The following is a 22,486-nucleotide window of genomic DNA, read 5'->3' as shown; positions in this document are numbered from 1 at the left end:
CGTAGATGTTAACTAACATTGAACTTTTCCACTAAATCTACTTTTGAGGGCAAGAGCATTGCTTCAGGAGTGAAGGAATCCAGATGAATAATGTTCTGCTCAAATGAACATGAGTTAAAGTTGCCTATGCAATGCCTGTGTTATTACTAGACACTGAAGAGAAAGCATTCGAGATTCTGTCTCATCTACACGATGTTTATAAATAAATTGTTTGGGGGATTTTTTTATATATAACTAACTTAAAAATGATTAGACTGGTGATTCAATTATGTCATATATACCCAAGTTTGGAAACAGGAGCACTCTTTAAACCTTGAATTATTCTCACCCATTCCAGTTAGTCAAAGATAATCTGTGATGAGGCTCCAGGCTCTGTGTCCATTGTCAAGACTCCTGATTAAATCATCCTCACAACTTCCTTTCCTAACGGATGGCCACAAATGGAGTGTAATTTTATACTGAGTCACCTCAGCATTAGCACAGCAATATTAACAAAATAAAAAGCAGGAAGATTACAGAAAGTATCTAGTATCACAATAAGACATAAATACAGGCCACTGAGACCTCAGTCAGATTGGTGCCTCATGGTACTAATATTGCCTATTAACATGCAAAAACATAAAAGGAAAAGACAGCAAAAAGTGAAGGGTGTCAAAGTGGAAAAACGTATGAAAAAAAGGAAGAGTCAGCAAGACCAGTGCTAAAAGGTAGTAATATTATAGATTACTGTTGTCCCTTTCTTTCATGTACCTGTATGGTTTTCTCTACTCAGTCTTTTATAATTTAATGAATGAAGATAAAATAATCACAAATAACATATTATGAGAAGAATTAAGTGACATTTTAAATATAGTCATTCAGTCACTTAGAATTATTAAAAAATAGCTATTCTTGTTATTTTTAGACCTCCTGGGAGAAAAGAGCTCTTACATTTCCTTTTTCTACAGCCATAAACTAAGCATTTAAACTTTCACCACTAACCCACAACTATAAATAAAAATATTTCTATATTCAATATCACAGTCACTCTCAAACTCATGCTGACTAGAAATTCAGACCCTACTTTTTACAGCAGTTCCATTCTCAAGAAAATGTACACATTGAGATGTTGGTACTACTCAATCGTTGAAAGCAGTAATTCATCATTCCTTTTTTTTTGGTGGTGGTTGAGTTGCTTTTCTTTAACTATGTAATTACTTTGCTATAAGAATGTTTAATAAGGAGATATTTTAAAACCAAAATTATACTTGAAATCATGGAAAACACAACATAATTACTTGGGTTTGAAATCATACTTAGAAAACCAGAAGAAAATTGTCCTGATCCTCTAGAAAGACATTCACAGGAAAAATGTAAAGATGACAGTTAACTTATTGACTTTTGAAGGTATATCTGGACCGTAATTCTTTTTCAATAAGCTTGGATTTGAATACTGACTATAATTAACCATGTTCACTTTGAACAAATTATTCAAAATTAAAATGATCAATTTTCATAATGATAATTATTATAGGAATTGTTTTTTTTCATAATTAATTTTCCTGAGAACATAAAATGTTTAAGCTTTTAGCATTGTTTTTATTATGGGACCGTGAGTGAAAACACAGCTATAATAAACCACCCTTTATCATAGTAGCTGTGATTTCATTCCCTATGGGAGACAAATTGATTTTCTTAGACCTTTAAATTAGGTGGTAGGCATCATCGCTTAAAGTAATCTGCTGATAATATTCTGGAGGTATCAAATGGTGAATTGAAATATTTAAAAAGAACAAATATTTAAAACTATTTCTTGTTATTAAAGCAGTGATAGACATCCATGTTTTCATATTGATATCTGGATTTTCTGTAGTTTATACTCCTTTCAATCCTTATTTCTTCATCATTCTGGGTTACATTAGAATAAAAATAATGAAACATAAATAATATATTTATGATTTTACCAACAGTTGTGTGTGTGCTTATAATAAATGGAGGAAAGTAAAAAATGTGTTTACTCAGTGAATGTTCAGTTGGAATGATTAAAAAATGACAATACATTACAAATTAAAGCAATTCAACAGTTTTAGATTAATGTAGTCAAAATTCACAATTAAATCATTAGAATAATGTAAAAGAATTTTAAGCAATTTTGTAGATTTTTAATCACCTGACATCCCATGTATCACCACACACCTCTTTTTCTAGCACTTGTATATCTGGTATACAAAAAATGCTATCAATGAAAGATTATACAAATTACTTCCTGGAACATACTTACATATAAATATATCAGCCTGTTGGCTTTGAAACCAGCTTTCCGGGCTTCCCTGATGGCGCAGTGGTTGGGAGTCCGCCTGCCGATGCAGGGGACATGGGTTCGTGCCCCGGTCCGGGAAGATCCCACATGCCACTGAGTGGCTGGGCCCGTGAGCCATGGCCGCTGAGCCTGCGCGTCCGGAGCCTGTGCTCCGCAACGGGAGAGGCCACAAGAGTGAGAGGCCCAAAAACAGTTTTCCAACAGGGAGTTGCTATCAATTACCTCCCAAGAGAGCCTGAAAAAGCAAAAGCAGAATAATTAAGCATACGTGTATATATTCACAAATATTTATAGGTGGATTTTAGAGCAAGTAGCAGATATTATCAAATCAGTCACAGGATGAATAGTAGACTCACCATACGTGGATGTGCTCTTTTAGTCCTGCGAAAAAGCGAGTAAAGCACCAGCTGCCATCCAACCTGTGCTCTGCTCACCAGGACTTGCATACCTGTAGTTGTACTCACCAAAATGAAACTTGTTTTTCTAAAGCACCTTTTTTTAGCAGGCTAACTAATGCCTGCCCCCCAAAATGTCCATGTCCGAATCCCCATCACCTGTGAATATTTTACGTTACATGACAAAAGGGACTTTGCAGATGTGATTATTGAAGGATCTTGAGTTGGGGAGATAATCCTTAATTATCCATGTTGCCCCAATATAATCACAAATGTCCTAATAAGAAGGAGGCAGAGGGTCAGAGTCAGAGAAGGTTATGTGAGGACAGAAACAAAGGTTAGAGTGAGTGATGTGGGGATATAAACCAAAGAATGGGTGCAGTCTTTGTAGAAACTGGAAAAATCCAAGTGAGCGGATTTGCTTCTACAGCTTCCAGAAGCAACACAGTTCTGCTGACACATTGATTGTCATCCAGTGAAACTGATTTTGGAATTCTGACCTCCAGAACTGTAATATGATAAATCTGTGTTATTTTACATACATTGTTGGTGGTAGTTTGTTGTAGGAGCAACGGGTTCAAGAGGATAATAAGGCCCAGTTTTTTGTTGTTTATTTTTGTGGTACGCGGGCCTCTCACTGTTGTGGCCTCTCCCGTTGCAGAGCACAGGCTCCGCACGCGCAGGCTCAGCGGCCATGGCTCACAGGCCCAGCCGCTCCGCGGCACGTGGGATCTTTCCGGACCGGGGCACGAACCCGCGTCCCCTGCATCGGCAGGCGGACTCTCAACCACTGCGCCACCAGGGAAGCCCAATAAGGCCCAGTTTCAAAGAAACGGTGGCTATCATAATTACTTGTGGATAAGATCTATTCCAGAATCTTGCATTAACAGCCAGTAAATCTGGATCAAAACACATCAGCTTGAGCATTAATTCATACTTTGAGTTTCTTATTTACTGTAGTTCAAGGACAACACTGTTTCTACTTCTATATGAAGTGTTTCTACTATTTGAACAATCTGAAATAATCCACATGAACAAAATTCTTTTACGTTTTCTTCCTATTCCATGCCACACATACTTTGATGGCATATCATTGCACATATCCTCTACCGATTTCCAATATACAAGTCTGTTTTTAAGAACCCAGTCTCGTGTTCATAAAGGTGAACATCAGACTAAACTTCCTCTTCTATCTGATACGGGTTTTAACTTCTGAGCAGAGTTGGTGCTCATCAATACTATAATGATGAAGACAGTATAAATAATTATTATTTTGCTGGTGTCTCAGTGGTGACAGTTATAAGTGTAAATGTATATAAGAAAAGGATTCAAGAAATTGTCTTCAGAGAGCTCCCTATCACATCAGTACATGTTCATTAATAAACAGAATCTTCAGGCTCCCTAAACACTCAGATTACATTATCTAATACTGTTTACATTTAGGAGCCTAATAAATTCTTTAGAAAACCTGACTCTTGACTTTTTCACGGGGATTCTAATATCCCGCTCACCACCCCTAGTACTTTTGGAGACTATCTACCTTCCTGCATGCTTATTTGACGTGTGCAAATGATAACCCCAGATTTTCTGAGTGTTTACTTTCTGAGCAGGAGATTCCAAGGCCAATTTCCAAGAACACCACGCTCTAAACAGGATCAGGATTTAGGTCTCCCTGAGATCTAGTTTTGGAATGATGCTTCAGTATTTTGAAAAATAACATGTCTATATTGTATCCATTGAGCTCAGCAGTTTTCAGTTTTGAAATGTTTTTAAAAATTCTCAATTTTGTAACATAGAAACTGGTGCAATTGATTGTTCATTGTTTTCTCACCCTGAATTATTCCCTAAATGAAATAAACTCATTTCTGCCCATTAAAGCATTCTTACATTAAACAATTAAAAACGCTATGTAATGATTTAGAATGTCATAAACATTTTCTTAAAACAGAATGAATTTTAAGAGTATTTTCTTAAAATGTAGAGAGTAACATTTTCCTGTTACTTATGTTGTTGTTTTTTTTTTTTTGCCAGAGGAAGGAGTCAGTTTTTATTTCTGTATAATATACCTTGCCACTGTCCTAAAGTCCTTGACTTTAACTCTACCAATTTTAATAATTGTTTGTATTAACCAGATAATGCAGTCAATTTATATATCCCAAATTAATATCAAGGTCATAATGTATTTCTTTATTTTGTCTCTTTACTTGGCTTATCCATCATGACCAAATTAACCTGACCCTCAGTTTACATTGTGCTTTGTGGACACAAGCAATGTCAAATTATTTGTCTTAATTAAATTTCTCCTATCAAAATGAACCTAATTTCTTACTGTCTGTCATTAGCATAGATGAGTCAAAGGCTCATTGTTATTTTGGCATTACCATGTTTATATTTTTTTAAGCAGTGTATTAAGACTATTAAATTTAATAGTAAATTTAGTAAATATTAAGTAAATATTAGTAAAAGTAAATATTAAGTAAAAATTAAGTAAATATTAAATTTACTTCTCAAGTTGAATTTTGGATTCTTTGTGGATTTAAAAAAAATAACTCTTTGGGCTTCCCTGGTGGCGCAGTGGTTGAGAGTCTGCCTGCCGATGTAGGGGATGTGGGTTCGTGACCCGGTCCGGGAAGATCCCACATGCCACGGAGCAGCTGGGCCCGTGAGCCATGGTCGCTGAGCCTGCGCGTCCGGAGCCTGTGCTCCACAACGGGAGAGGCCACAACGGTGAGAGGCCCGCATACCGCAAAAAATAAAATAAAATAAAATAACTCTTTACGAATAAGGAATTCCAAGCTAGGTAGAGTACTGCAGTAGAGATAATTAATACTTAAGATCTGTGAGAAAACTAAGCATACTTTTTTGATAGAGTCACATAAGAGCAATGATGTCCAGTAGAAGTTTCTGCAAAGATGGAAAAATTGATCTGCACTCTCCAGTGTGCTTTCCATTGACCACATTAGACACTGAGCATTTGAAACGTGGCTATTTTGAATAAGTCCCTAAACTTTTAATTGTATTTAATTTAACTAATGTAAATTCAAATTCACATAGACAAAAGTGTCTTGTGGCTACCATATTGAAAAATGTAAGACTAGAAGAAAGAATTGTGAGTTGTGTTTTAGATCTGGACTCTTGCTTAAACTTGTCCCTCAGTAACCGGTTCTATTGGAGATAGTCACATCACTTCTCTGAGCATCCATGTCTTCATTCAGTCAGTAATAGTTTCTTATTGAGCAGTCTGTCAAATCCTGTGACCTAGCACAGGATACAATGGATACAATGATTGTTAAGTCAGAATTTATACCTCTTCCCATTCTGTAGGGAAAAATGGTGTCAATGATACCATAATTAATTGTTTTGTTAAAATTGTGATAGGGGCTCTGGAACGAAAGTAAGAAGCTCAATGAAAGCATGTGAGTCAGGAGACCTGACCAGGACTGATGGGTCTGGAAAAGCTTCCTGGAGGAAGTGATTTTTGAATTTAGCTTAAAATAAATGTTAAGAAATTTCTAGGTATAGAAAGGTACTGCTAATTTGCCTGCAATCTGCCAGTTGCTAAAGATTCAAAGAGATTTTACTACCCTTAAAAAATTTATGGGGTAACAAATGATCTAAGTATGGAGCTATCATCAATTCCAAACAAGTGTTCCATTAAATAATCTTTATGACAAAAAATATGATTTTTATGTTCCAACATATTTGGAAAAGATAGATTAGACAAAGATAAATTTCTATATGCTAAAACTTATTGGAAACTTGGGTATATTTAAGGTAAAATGTATTGGCACCTTGGTTATATTGGAATCTTGGGTATTACAAATCTTGGAAAACATCTTAACTAAGAATTATTTTCCAAAAGTTTTGTAACCATAGAATTTTTTTTCTTTTACTTTTCTTCTTTTTTACTTTCCCTACTCCTTCTTCTTCTTCCTCCCCCTCCGCATCCCTTTCCCATTCCCTCCTTCTTCTCCTTTTTCTTCTGTTGGCATTCTTAGCAATATGGCTTCTATCATGGAGTTCTCTGAATATAATTTAGAGACCCCAATTATATTTATAGTTCAGTGTCCTCCATTATCAAATTCTATAAGACTACACTTTTAATTTAGTTTGATATTGTTTTATTTGATATCCTATTTTTAAATTACTGAGTTAGGTATTGTCTACTTTGAATCTTTCTGTTATTATATTATTTCTTACAATTTTCATTATATAATCATTTATTCAATAAATAACCTTAGTTGACATATGGTCAAATAAATTTCAGGGGGCATCTTGTCAAACAGTGCTCCTGTTAGGTTTGCTGGAAGTTTCTGCTTCCTAACAATTTGCTCTTCTTCTGCAATATTTTCAACATTTTGACAAAGCCATATTTTCCAGTCTACCACTGGTCATTTAATCCATCCTTCCTGGTCCAAGATTGCAGGGGGAGAAACTTGTCATGTTTTGGTGTTTCTCACCTGGCTCCATTTCTTCTTCCTGTGCGATGCTCTTGTAGTATCTAATGTAACTGTCAGATGGAGGCAGCTACAATGGCATTATTGTTTAGCCAAAAATGCCTTTCCTCTATGGTTTGTTTGTTTCAAAAATGTCTATTTTGGGAGTATTACTGGCTGCATTTATTAACATTTATTATGCACAAGGCCCTGTGCTAAATGCTTTCAGTATTATCTTTTTTAATTTTCATAATAACCTCCCCAAATAGGCTGCCTTGAGGAAACTGGTATTTAGAGGAATGAAGTCTACCCAAGGTCTATCTGTGTTTTCTCTACAACATAAAAAAAAGAAAAAAAAGAAATCTGGGTAATACCCATGTGACTTATCTGTGACCGTTTTTTTTAAAAATTGAGATATAATTGATATATAACATTATATTAGTTTCAGGTGTACAACATAATGATTCAATATATGTATATATTGTGAAATAATCACCAGAATAAGTGTACTTAATATCCATTGGTTTCATTATAATGCATTCTGACTTGGGGGATAACACTTGATGAAATACAGCCACTCAGTCAGACTAGTATCTGTGTCTTGACTGAAAAATTATTTTACATTAAATAATATTATAATCAAAGATAAATTTAAAATAATTGAGAAAATCTGTTTCCTTCACAAATCCCTGATGTTTGTCAATAGATTGACTTAAGTCGATTATCCTACTACCTTTGTTGTGATAAATCTAACTAGATGAAATTTATTTCAACCACTTGTTCATTTGGTGTATTTGATTTAGGTAGAAATGATTTGAAATAGGTTTTGTATGTGATTTATAAGATTAACAATTCACTTTAACACTTGGAAAGGGAATGAGTTATGTCTTAAATATTTACTGGATAGAAAATATTTCTTTTCTGGAGATTTAGTAATAAAAACGTTTCCTTATGATGGCTAACTGATAGAATTAAGATTCAAGCTCTCTAGCCTGTCACTTTTTGTTTTCTCTTAGATAAGAAAAAAAATCAGTTTTTAAGGAAATTATAATGAAAAGGTATAACTGACATTATTTTTTGCATTGAATTAAAGATTAACTTCCCTATTTTTCTCAGATCTTTAAAAAGTGTACCATGTACTTGTACATAGTTGTAGTTGTACCTGCAAATACAAATGCTTGAGAGAACTCTTGGCACCATCTTGATTCTGATTACAGGAATAATCATTGCCCACACTTGGCCTAACATATGATGGCCTTCTCTCTGCATTAGCATGCAAGCCATACATATAATTTAATATGAAACAATTACAGAAGTGAATTATTTTTCTCAAACAGTAAAAACAGCAAAAGCAAGAACAGCAATGTTGCCACATTTTTGCCTTAAAAGAATTACTAACAGCTCTAGGATCTGAAAATTTTGGTAGGAGGGAAAGGAGCTGGGGTTAAGAGATAGAGATTAATATGCCTTAAACAATGCAATCACAAAAAACTAAATATTTTAGTTGTGAAGTATGTAATTTTAAGTTGGGCCGTGGAATTGGAGATGTGAATAAGATTCAATAATAGATCCCGCATTAAATGACATTATGTACAATCTATGATATTGTGTGGCTATTATGATGACAGGATGCAAGGAACATGATGGGGAGGCATTAAGATAGATTATGTTGATGATTATCCTATATAACTGAGAAGAATAGAGGTGAAAGATTGTTTTGAGATTAAGATGATGAGGTTTATTTTGCCATTGTTTTATTTAATATTCCCAAATGCGAAATACCTAGTAAGTCAATGAAAAAACTAAGTCAGTTTGGGCTAGAAAGAAAATTGAAATGGAGGAGGAAATCTGAGTATTGTGTCACATATTAGATGTAGATAAAAGTGTGTACGTAGAGAGAATACATGAAGAAAATTTTCTTGTAAACATCAAAGTCCAAGATACTCAGACTTATAATAATGGTTTGAGGGATAAATTCTCCACTGATTTGACTTTGCTTTTCTTTCTTCACTCTATCCATTTTCCCAAATTCTACCTACTGTGTCCATGTTTCAACAAGCCTTAACATTCCATATAGATTACGTATTCTGAGTAGCTCTATAAATATTGGTGAAGTTATTTCTGATGCATCTGTAATTCTTTGGTCCTTTTGATAAGCAATTATTGACAACTCATCATAAAAAAGGTGATATTCTGGGGCTAGACATACTTATATATATGAGAAATGATTTGTGACCAGAAAGACTCAGAGAATTTACAGAATGTGTATTCTAGTTGGGTAAACAGTTTCCTTTACTAGATAGCAAGGTAGTATATTATTTAAATTCCCTTCTAAATTTAAAAGGCTATATTCTGAATTCTGAGTTTTAATCCTCATGCTACAATTCTGTAGGGGAAGAAAATTTGTTTTTTTTCCCCTTTAGGTTTTTTTGGCTGGCCTAATAATTAAATTGACATAAGACATATTTACAGGAGAAAAATGATTTTAATTTTGTACACACGAGAGCCCACAAAGACATGAACGGCTAGCAGACAGTGGAGCCATTGAGATTTATATACCATACTGAGCTAAGGAGAAGGGGGTGGGGCCTGGGGCTTCAAAGGCAAGGAAGACAGTTCACAGAAAGATGGGAAGGGCATATGTTTGGTAAACAAATATTTGCTATGCCATGCCATGCAGAGAAGTCTTATGTAAAAAAAGTTATCTTTGGCAATAGCTCTCTTCTTGGTGTGGATTCCCTGTATAAATGCCTTTAGGCTATTAAGGGGGAGAGAAAATCTCTTCTTGAGTCTGTTGTGCCTTAATCGTCTTCATCTGGAAACAATCTACTTGCCAAAGTGGCACATTCTGAGGCAAACTGCCCTGAACTCCATCAACTCATTATCCATTTGAATTTCAAAAAACACTTCCAAATGGTAAAATATATGCACAAATAGTCAGCTGAAGGACACTTGAAATGTGTGAGTTTGAATTACTACTCAGCTAGTAAGTATTGGGTTTCCTTGGGAAAGTACTTAATTTTCTTCACTGATTATTTGCAAAACAGACTACCATAACTTATTTTATAGCTTTATTGTGAAGTTTAAACTATATTTATTAAGTGCTCTGTGCAGATCTTGTCACATGGTATGGAACTGATAAATGTTAACTATTTTTATTTTATAATTTTATTATTATGCTACTTATTATATTGTAATCATTTATGTACATATCTGGTGAGTCTGTAAGATTGTGAATTCCTTAAATAATGCATTCCTATGAGCTTTAGTATTTCCAGTACAACCACTGTATCAGAGACTAACTAGGCATTGGATGAATGTGTGTTGAATTAATGAATGATTACACAAACATGTAGCAGAATGATAATGCATAAAATTTGAATGTGTAATTATGAAAAAAACAACTTTTATTGAAAGAAAGGTGAAAATGTGAGCTTATTCAAGGCCTGGGCCTCAATTCAAAAGAAAATTCATCAAGAAGAGTGTAAAGAGAAATGAGTGGGAGAAGAAATCTAAACATAGGAATAGGGGGCAATATAACAGATGTCAAAAACAGAAGAAATATTTTTCTCTATATTAGAAAATGAGAAGAATAAATTATTTGATAAGCATCCCATATCTGTCTATTAAAATATTTTTGAATTTCCATCAATTAAAACAATAACATATGTCGAGTGAAAAATATGCACAACCTAAAAGCTGAGAGTTATGTTTTATTCGGTGGATATTCTGAGGACTTCAAGTCTGGGACACAGCATCTCAGATAACACGGAGAAAACTGTTCCAAAGAGGCCAGGATATATAAGAGTTTTTGCAACAAAAGACCAGGTAGTCAGAACATCAAAAGATTACTGTTAATCAAAGAAAACCAGACATCTCATATTAATGAACTTAGCGATTTTCTATGTATGGGAAGGTGCAAAAGTCTGGGTTCACTGAAATCATTCCTTTGATATGCACCTCAGCTATCTGGGCCAGTATCCTGAGCTTCCTCAGGGTGCACCACTGGGGAGGCTGTAATGTGATGGCTTGATGGCTGTGACATCCTTTATTTAATGATATGGTAGGCAACAGTTTTTTAGTTCACACATACCACTACACACCTATTAAAATGGTACACTGATATCACCAAATGCTGGCATGGAGATGGAACAACAGGAACTCTCATTCATTGCTGGTGAGAATGACAAATGGTATAGCTACTTTGGAAAACAGTTTGGAAGTTTCTTACAAAACTAAACAGACTCCTGTCATATGATACAGCAGTCACGCTCTTTGGTATTTGCTCAAAAAAACTGAAAACCCTGGCAGTCCAGTGGTTATGACTCCTCGCTTCCAATGCAGGGTGTGGGTTCGATCCCTGGTTGGGAGAACTAGGATCCCACATGCTGTGTGGCATGGCCAAACAAAAAAAATTGAAAACTTATGTCCTCACAAAAACCTGCACACAGATGTTTATATTAGCTTTATTCATAATTGCCAAAACTTGGAAGCAACCAAGATATTCTTCTGTAGGTGAATGGATCAATAAACTGTGGTATTTCCAGACAACAGAATATTATCCAGTGCTAAAAAGAAGTAAGCTATGAAGTCATACAAAGACATGAAGGAAACTTAGAAGTATATTAGTAGGTGAAAGAAGCCAATCTGCAAGCCTATGCACACTGTATGATTCCAGCTATAAAACATTCCAGAAAAGGCAAAACTATGGAGACTATATTAACTATGATTCTAAGACCACTGCAAGCATATAGGCAGAGGAATCTTTCTTAATTTAATATGTTCTTATTAATATAAATGTTACACTGTGATATGACTGGTAAATGTGTATGTTTCACTCTCTTTACTTAAAATACAATCAACAACATACTACAAATAAACCTATAAAATATGTTTAACCTGCAGGAGATTGAAAGTGAGCCGCTTGCCAAGAAAAAAAATAGTTTCTAAATGTAGCTTCTTGGTAGGCAAGAAGCACAAAAACAAATCATTGTGGGTTGTCCCATTACATACAGTGATACACAATTCCATACACCAATATTTCTACTGTGTCATAGCCTCTTATTCCAGGTAGTTTCTCAATTGCTTAGTTACAATTTATTTCAGTATACCTTTCAGAGGTAACATGTACTATAAAATATAGGAGGAAAGACAGATAAAGTCTTGCAGGTGACTTTCAATAACTGTAGTACTCAGTGAAGAAGAAAAAATGAGAAGAAATATGAAAAATGCTAGGTAAATAAAACTGGACTTTTAAAAATTCCCATGAATTTGCTATCTCAATTTGCTAACTACTCAGATGGATGTCAATTCTTGTTCATTTTCCAAATGACTTTTCTAAAACCTTCATATTTATATGAATGGTGTATTTATTTTCTCTTTACTCTTTTATTTGCATAAAGTAGCCACCAGTATCCTGCTTCTCTTTACCTGTTTCAGAAATGTATCACTGAAAATTCTTTTATCTCTCTGCTATGAGCCATGAGGTGCAAGTGATCCTCAAGAGGTTTAGTGATCCCCATTATTACTGGGAGCACTATTAATTTGAACAACTGAAATAGCTAGAGTTTCTGGAGCGTGCAAGGAGTGCACTGGCAGTAAATGGAAGATTACTTCTAACAAATTAATTTAGCAGAAAATCACTCCCCCACTAGGACTGCAAGTATTTAAGGTATTTCCTTAAATAGTAAAATGGACTTGGGTATATGTAAAAGGCAAATGGAAGAGTAGTCAGTCTAGATCATGACAAATGGTACTACTGTAGTTGGTATATTACACTGGGATAATTGTGGAGATATATTTGCTTTGAGTTTTATTAGTCTCTTTCAGCCTCTATTACCTTATTATCTGGCTATCAATATTAATTGGGTACTCTTCATTGCTCATTCAAAGATGCTATGACTTTGAACAGTCCAATTAACTTTAGAGACTGATTGTTTTGATGTCACAAATACAACCTAGTAACGTGCAAATTTTTCATAAGAGCTTTGTATAGATGTTGCAAAGATCACAAAATTCAATGGATCCTAATATGGATAACTTAGCATAAAACATTTCTACTTCACAAAAGAGTAATCTCTATGGAAAATACTTTTGTTACATTGACCTAGTAAATTCATATTTAGTTTATAGAGTGTTTATTGAGTCTGGGATGCAATACTATATGTACATGGTGCCACAATGGAGTGATAGAATGGTGCTGACAGGAGTAACAGAAAAGAAAAATAAGAAAAGAAAATAAAAAGCATCATAGAACAATGTGCAAAACCTAGTGATAGCTAAGAATTTCTTATTTTTTTGAGAAAGTTTTCCATGGAGCGTGAGTTTAAAGTAGTTAAAGGAAGGTTGGATGTTGATTAACAGAAAGAAAATTTGGGGCTAAGGAAGAAGTAAATCAGTACTTTCAAAGATTATACTAAAGATATTTTATGTGAGGATTGGTGAGAGGTTGGAATTGAGAGATTGGAATACAAAAAGGATAAGGACAAAAGGAAAAAAGAGCAAATAAAACACAAGCTCTGTAAGTGGTTTTAGTTCTGTAACTAAGTGGTCTGGTTCAGATAGAAGTTATTCCATTTATTCTCTGAAGAGTAAAATCTTTCTAGGAGAAACTTACAGTTAGCTAATATCCATCTGTGTATCCAGATATGTGTCTCTAAAAGGGAGAAGAAGAGGAAGAGAAGGAATAACACAGGGGAGAGAAGAGGGAGAATAGGAGAAATAGAAGGAGAAAGAAGAAAATGAAGGAGTTGCAGAAAGGATGAAGTTGAGGTGGGGATGGGAAGAATGAAGACAGAGGAAAGAAAGGTTCATTCTATGAAATGTCAGGATGAGTTTGCTTAATCAGGAGATACATCAGGAAAACATCCAACCCTGTAGTGTAGTTTTATCTAAAAGTCCCATTTTCTCTTGTAATGGTGGAAGACAGTTATCCAAGCACAGGTTGATTTACTATAAGTAAATTTCCATTCATCTGAATGGCCGGAAATATAAAGAAATTCACCTTCATCTGATATTGATTCATATCATTTTCATGTTAGTACTTATTTATGTCAACAAATATTTAGTTATACTCGAGGCTTACTTTTTTTGAAGGTAACTAGAATATTTGTGATATATTGCCCTATCATTTTCTGCTTTATTTATCCCGGCAACTTTCCATCCTATGAAGTCAAATATCAGGGGTTTTCTAAATATAAAAGTAATATAAATGGACCATTAGTATGACTCAATAGTATATGTATTTATTCATAATTTATAAGAACTCATTTTATTCTTTGATAGCAAACAAATAACAGTGTGTAAAAGAAAATAGATCTGAAACAGTGGTGGGACCAAATTGAAAGGTTAAGAGGATAATGGCTTCTGTGTATCTCAAACAATAGCTTTGCATGACACCTGGTATCGTTCACAAAATTCTTAACAGAAGCGAGTAAGAAGACAAGCCTCAGTCTGCATCTGCTGCTTACATTCTGTTTACTGGGATCTTTTTGAATAAAGCAAGACATAGGTTCAAGCCCAGACTCAGAGTAAGACCCCGCTCACAGATAGATAGCAAGAAGTTACCCAGTGTTTTAATATACTGTGTAATGAAATGGGAAGTACACATAAAGATATCTACCCATTTAAGTGCTACACTTGTATCAAGGAAAACCACATACACGGGATTGAGTGTGGCAGACTGAACTAAACTTTTTTTTTTCATGAAATCTAATTTTCACTTGAAAGAATAACTGACAAACTACGGTAATTCAGACTGGTTTATTTGGTGAATATTTTATCAGAAGTGGATAAAACAAGCCTGTAAATTTAAGGAAGACAAATGACTGTACTTGGGACCAATGACAAAATATGAGCTTTCAAGCACCTTTGAGAATTGAGAAAACTTGTATCTGCCACGACAAGCTTGACAGCTTCCCAATACACAGAGTTTTTTTTTTAAATTAGATCAGTAGTGATAGTTACAAATGTTATTTTATATTATATAATGAAACATGTCAACATTTAAAAAATGTGCATAACTTGATTACCACTGTTCTTCAAGTGACCAGTGTATGATATTATAAAATCATGAATGGATAAATATCCATTCAAAATACAAGATAATGGACTCAACTTTATTTTTTTAAAAGCTCTGAGTTATCAAGTTTTGATAAGAAAGATTAATAGAAGAAAGAAGAATCTCCCCAATTATCTGAAAATGTTATGAAAATACACTTCTATTTTCCTACTTCTATTTGTCTGAGGCTGAATTTTCTTTATCTACTTCAACTACAATAACATATCACAACAAATTGAATGCAGAAGCACATATGAGAAGCCAGCTGTATTCTGTTTAGCCAAACATAAAAAGATTTGCAAAAATGTAAAATAAGGCCATTCTTTACAATTATTGTGTTTTAGAAAATAGAGTTGTTTTTCATAAATGAGATGTTAGTTAGTGGGTTGTTTATTATTATTTTAAATAAGTGATTTTTAAAATTCACATTTTTAAATTTTAAATAATTTCACATTCACATTATGCCTAGAACCAAGTTCTGTGTCAGTAAGCTTATGCTGCCTAACAAAATATTTTTGCAACTTTTAATTATTTGCATAGCTATTCAGCCTGGCTCGATGGTTTCATTCATTTGTGGGCTGTTGCCCTCAGTAGAGTAGCCCTATTTAGCTGGGTACCTGGGCCATTTGTCCTCATTCTTTAGCAAGTCAGCCTGAGTTTCTTGATGGTATTGGCAAGAATCCCCAAACAGCAAAAAAGAACAAATCCCACTGTGTTAGTTCAAGGCTTTGTTACTGTCATTTTCATTAACATCTCACTGAAGAAAGCAAATCATATGAGTGGAGCCAGAGTCATAATGAAAATTAAAGTTTTACACAGAAGGATATGGACACAGGAAGGGGAAGAATCTGTGGCAATCTTTGCAATCTACTAAGAGTGATACTGATTTTGAAAGTATTCCTACCATCATTCTCTAACGTTGTGGACAACGTGTTCTTTCTAAAACTGTGACTGGAATCACTTCCCATAGTGTGTTAATTTTTAAAAACAAAAATGAAGTGTTAATTTCTTATTTTCTGTTATTTCTTATGTGTTTAACTAAAAAATCATAATACATAAGAATATCATTTATTATTTAATATATTTTCAAATATAATTTGTTTTATGCACTTCAAAAATACTGCATGAACTACTTAAAGAATGGGTGAGAACTCTAACCATTTTTAAATTTTGCAATTCTTATATTATTTTCATGGAAACTTATGTAGTCTGAAAAACTCAGATTATATTTGCAAGGGATATTTTTATGTGTTCTGTATGTGAGCTAAAAGATATTTTAGTAATAGAAATGGCTATTCTGAGATTTCTTTGCTGATGCTAAAACAATGTATTAGTTACTAAATAAGCAGGCTTCATTTGTATTATATAGCTCTAAGTGATGTTATTAATTTTATTGAAAAAATATTTTAGTTAACTCAGAAAATATTTTAAAATAGTCTCCTAAAGTTTTTTTTTTCTTTTTACTCTTTATATCTATTAAAATTTTTCTTCTTTGAAGAAGTAAATTCAGATAAACTGCATTCCATTTGACTTATAAAATTTAATAATTGAAATGGAATAATTATGGTGGAACTCTAATGTTAGAATTGTTAATATGCAATGTGCCTTTTGTTTCTTTATTGAATCAGTGATTCAATGAAAAGATCATATGTATTGACTATTTAGACTTATGTCTGCAGACTTTAAATAGATTTTAATTCGACATATTCTTGCTACCTATTAACTCAAATATTCTTAGTTTGAAACAAAGCATATAATTATAAATGTGAAGTATGTTCATGTAGGTACACACATAAATTATGTACATAAATTATCTGAGTATAAATTATCTTGTTTGAATTTTGGAACTAAATATAATTAATCACGCCTTAGGAAATTTTTCATTAAGCAGTATTCAAAAATTAAAAAGTATAATATACTAGGGATATATGGAGAGAGAGAGAAAATATTCAAAATTAGCTATAAAAAACCCAGAAAACTTAGATTCACTTGGCATCATTTTTCCAAAATAGTGCCATCAACATATCAAAAAATTCTGAAAAAAATAACAAACTAAACAGTAAAGAAGGAAAAGTTAAGTAAAATACTGGAGCACTGACAAGATAATGTGAAGATATGTGTTTGCATATCTATATGCTGGGCTAATGTAAAGAAATATTATTTTAAAGCACAGCTTTGCCTTAAGCTCTCATGCCATAGCTATTATTCTAGAACTTTCCATCACAAACAGATTCCTTAAAATAGAAATATGAAAATATTCTATCTGCATCTTCACTGCCCATTTATTCACCTTTCAAAGCAATATAATCTTCTTTCTACCCCTACCCTTCCAGGGACGCCTCTGTGGACAAGTTCACTGTGACCTTCTTATTGGTAAATCTCACCACTTGTGTGGCTTTTTAGATGTTTGATCATTCTTTTTTCTTGTAATTCTGATCTCTCAGTATTCTTCCTAGTACTCTATCCTAGTTTTTTAGAAACTTTTCTGGCAGCCATGCTTGTTCAAGTTCTCTGCATTTGTTCTTCTCAAGCCCCAGTATACTTTGAGTTCAATATTTTCTTCCCTGTGTTTTCACTCCATACATCATCCCTGGGGGATATTTTTCCCTCATGTCATTCCAAAAATTATTTAAATTATGATAATTTCAAAGTCTATATCTCTAGCTTCAAAATTTTCTCAGTGTGGAACTACTAACTAGATAGGAGTAGTAGACAGAGATCAATAAAATATTGAATGAGATATTTAAAAAACAGCAAGAACAATGAAGTAATTATCTTTCTAGAAGAACTGCTGTTAATGTAAGACAAAAGCTAGAATGATGGCTGATGTCTATAGGGATGTAGGCTTGGAGGAGGATTATTTTGATGATAGAGTAATATCAAGCATTTTAGTATTTTTATGAAAACAGCTGGAGGGAGGGAAATATTGAAAATACAATAGACTGTAGATTATAAGTGGAGCAAAATCCCTACAAAGGAAAGAAAGAATAGGAGAATATAACACAGCTTCAGAAACTGGCCTTGGGCACAAAAAGGCACATCATTTTCTCAGACAGAAGGGATTAAAATAAGAATGACTGTTTATATAAAACCTTTACTGTACACCAAGAGTAGACATGGATTTCTCATCCTCAATATTAGGCATATTTTTATAATGTGATTTTTCCCTCATTTAACTATGCCCCATTTTCCTTCTCAATAATGAATATAATAAATGTATAATCATTTTCAATGATTGTTGCTAAGATTATAAAAAAAGGGAAAACCTACAAATAGTAAATATATTTATAAACAATGTAAGCCATAATTAAGCAGCTGCTTTGGTAAAGAAAATGTAGACTTTAGCTTATATTTTTGAGGTAGCTTTGTTATTCACCAAATTATTTTTATGTGCTATAATCCTATTCAAAATAACTTTCTATGAAGATAAAATAGCAAAGTACAGATTAACATCAATTTCATTTAAGTATTACTTTAATTAAACACATACTTATTTGTAGAATATGACTCAAAATTGTTTTGGTATTACAAACTTTTAGTAATAGCTAACTCTAATGGTTAACTATCAGTGGTCCTGTAAAAAAACATGCACACATTTCTGAATTGCAACAGAACTTTGAATTCTAATTCAATGGGTTATACTATATAGATCCAGGCTGAGTTATTATAGTAATTATATGAATATGGTCACCAGTATTTCATTTTAAAACACAACAATGTATCTTTGTCCCTATTGGAATTAGAATTGTGGAAGCTAGCTGTTTCTATACATAGTAAAGATTGGAAAACACTGATCAAAGGAATACTTTTCTTGGAAAGTCTATGGAAATTTCACAGTGTTGATGTGTGTCTACCATGGGGATGAAGAAAGACATTTTGACTTAAAGACAACTAAGGTTTAAAAACACACAGTACATTTATCTGCATATTCTGTTGTCACTTGTTAACTGAATAAGTTGAATGCCTATAGAGAAGACAACCAAAACATTTCAACTGAGAAAACATTGGAATACAGTATTCAATCATCATCCAATTAATCTAACCCAGTTGTTGCCTCAACAGCTAGATTGATGAGGTGTTTTCCTGAAGTCTTCATGAAAATTCACATAAACCTATCCTCTTAAAGTCACGATTTTCCCAGGAAGCTATATAAGAACCATGGCTATTGTATTAAGGATAACATAAATTGAATCTGTTTTGTCTGGATTTCTAAAATATATCAATAAAAATATTAAGTCGAAAATATGTAAGTTAAAAAATAAGCACACTTCAATAATATAAGTAAATAAATCACATTGATTCGAACACTACAACTTATATACTTTTTCATCTGGGGGAAATAATACTTAAAATTAGTGACATAGATGAATCTTTTGAGCTTAAATTATGCCACTATATCCTTATGGTTTAAAATCACCTGAGGAAGTTTACCTAGATGGTCTGCAGATCTCATGGATGGTCAGAAAGGTGAAGGTGTGAAGCTTATCTCTAACCATTTGCTAATCATATGAGTTGAGCAAATAACTTAAATGAACCTCAGTTTATCATCTATGAAATTGAGATAATTCCCACCTTGTTGATGCATTATGATAATTACCAGTAATACATAGTCACTGGAATATGGATTGTCAAATGTTAAAATCTATTAATAAAGAAAAGTTTATACTGTAAAATATATTTCATTTATTTTTTTGTTATTGTTTTTGTTTTATGTTTCTTTGTTTTTTGGCCACGAGACACGTGGGATCTTTGCTCCCTGACCAGGGATCAAACCCTCCCCCTTTGCATTGGAAGGTGAAATCATAACCACTGGACCGCCAAGGAAGTCCTATATTTTAGTTATTGTAAACTGATTTTTATAAATGAAATTCAGTATTTTATTTTCTCCTTTTTTATCTTCTTTTCTATTATATAGCTTACTTTTACTTTTCTGACCAATTTATTTCCAGATACTTCTTCAAAATCGGAGGCATCAACATTCCCCTTTTACAGAGTACCTTTATCTTGCTCTTTAGATTCCATTTTTCCTATGCTATATTCACTTTTCTTCCTGTTTCGTATCTCTTCTAATTTTCTCATAACTTTGGCCAACTGGAAAGTCAGGTTGGTGTGGCATATTCAAAGTCTGGCACCTGTTATGCTACTTCTTTCCTCATCCTTCCTTTGAGCAGCTGCTATCTCTCCTCTCTCAGAATTTGATTGCATGATATCTAACATGTACCATCTCTTCTATTTCCCAACTGTATTTTTTAAAATCGTCATCTTTAAATCTAGCATTAAACCTCTTCATTGGAAAGATATACACTCTTTCATATCCTGCCATATTTTACTTGTCATATTCCAAATGAAATTTCAGTTTTACTCAACTATTGAGCAAAATTTTAACAATAGTAGCAATAATCATATTATCATCATTTTCATAAAATTATAGTATACATCTTTGCCATACTTACTATGTATCAGTCACTAATCTAAGCATTTAGCTTTCATTTGTGAAAGAACACTGATTGACCCAGACATCCGTCCCCAGAACTACCACATTTCAGCCTCAAAACCTTTAATAACACCATGCTCTAGGCGACCACTACCAATGGCTCAGCAATAGTATGCAGGCTTTGGGCTCCCCTCTCCTCCAAAAATTTAAGCCTGTTTGCTCTATTTCAATGGTTCATAACAATATTGAGCTTTCACTAATTTTTTTTAAGAAATACCAGGTAGAAACAATAGATTCGTCTTCAATTATAGAAAAAAAGGAAATCCAAACCAAGAGTAAAGCAGAAGAGGTTTGTATTTGGCAGTTAACATGGATTTTGTGATGAGAGAGAAAAGAGTCATGACTCTCATATTGTCCCTTCGTATTTAAAAATCACTATGCCATGATATTCTAAACCAAACAATAAGTCTCACCCTTAGCTTTGAAAACAGATTCGTTTTCAATCCATTTTCTACTGGGGAAATAAGAAACATAAATAAATAAAACATGGGGTATAGTTCTCTTTTTTGTTTTGTTTTTAATTTACAGACACTCTTTTGATATCTACCTAGAGCCTAGGAGCAAGCTGTGTTACAATTGTGTGCCTCAAAGAAGCAAACTAACAAACAGAAGAAGCCATATGTAAGAGGTTTTTCTAAGAGGAGGAGAAAAACACAATTTTCTAAAAGTCAAAGAGTCTTAGCTGCTGTGGAAGGCTTTAATACAGAGAACAGAGTTCCAAGACTGTACTTTCTTATTCTTTGAAAACTTACATAAGAGACTTTACTCTGCTTTTTCTTGCACAAAAGATGCCTTGAAATATTTGTAGGTAATCCCTAGAGATATATTTTGGGTACTGTATGTGTAAGTAGTTTTTTGGAACTTTAAGTTAGTGTGTTAATATAAATAACCTAGCCTATAGTATATGGTTTAATACTTTTAGTGATAGGTAATTCAGTATGGCATAGTATGGAATACTGATAACAGACATTGAGAGAAATTATTAATTTCTGAAAAAAATTACTACATTACTAATTATTAATTACTGAAAATTAATTACTACATTACTAATTATTAATTCCTGAAAAAACTTTACTACATTATTTAATGGAGACAAGATCTATTACCATTTTTGGGGGAAAATAGAGTAAAAGTAGAAGAATAATTTTACTACTGCAATTGGTCATATTTTAGGGACTTTCTAGAGTGAGGTAGAATCTGCTTCTTCTAGATATTTTGATTTAAATGATGTTGAGTTTAATTTAGCAGTATGGACTGCAGTACAAAAACATGCACATTAATTTATATGCAAATAATACATTTATATATAATATGGATATATAATATACATTTTCATATATGATATATAATACATAATTATAAGTAATCAATCCATATTATATGTAATATATAGGATTTGTGTATATATAATATATGCATAATATACAATTCGAATCTTACAGTGCTCATTGGTAGTCAGTTGAAGTTTCCAACTACTTCTGTTAATTCAGGTCATAAGGTTGACAGATATTTTGAAGCATGTCTTAAAAATGATTTTGACAGCTAGAAACTTGCACATTGGATAGTTTGCCTGCTCTGAGATCAATTATTTTGAAAGTAAGCAAGGGGAGGAGGACATTTATTAAGCATCCTTCTATGCTAGATTAGCCCTTATTGTAGTGGTGGAGACATTGATTTCAGTAAAAAAATGCCACCCCCAAAATAAAAATTATCTCTGAAACTCTAAGCAATCTGTGGTTTCTTACCTTTAAGGATTTAGCTTGTTTAATCCTTAACTTTTATATACAGATATAAAAGTTGAAA

The sequence above is a fragment of the Stenella coeruleoalba genome (genome assembly GCF_951394435.1).
Source record: "Stenella coeruleoalba genome assembly, chromosome: 3".
Lineage (NCBI taxonomy): Eukaryota > Metazoa > Chordata > Mammalia > Artiodactyla > Delphinidae > Stenella > Stenella coeruleoalba.
This window is presented reverse-complemented; position numbering follows the sequence as displayed.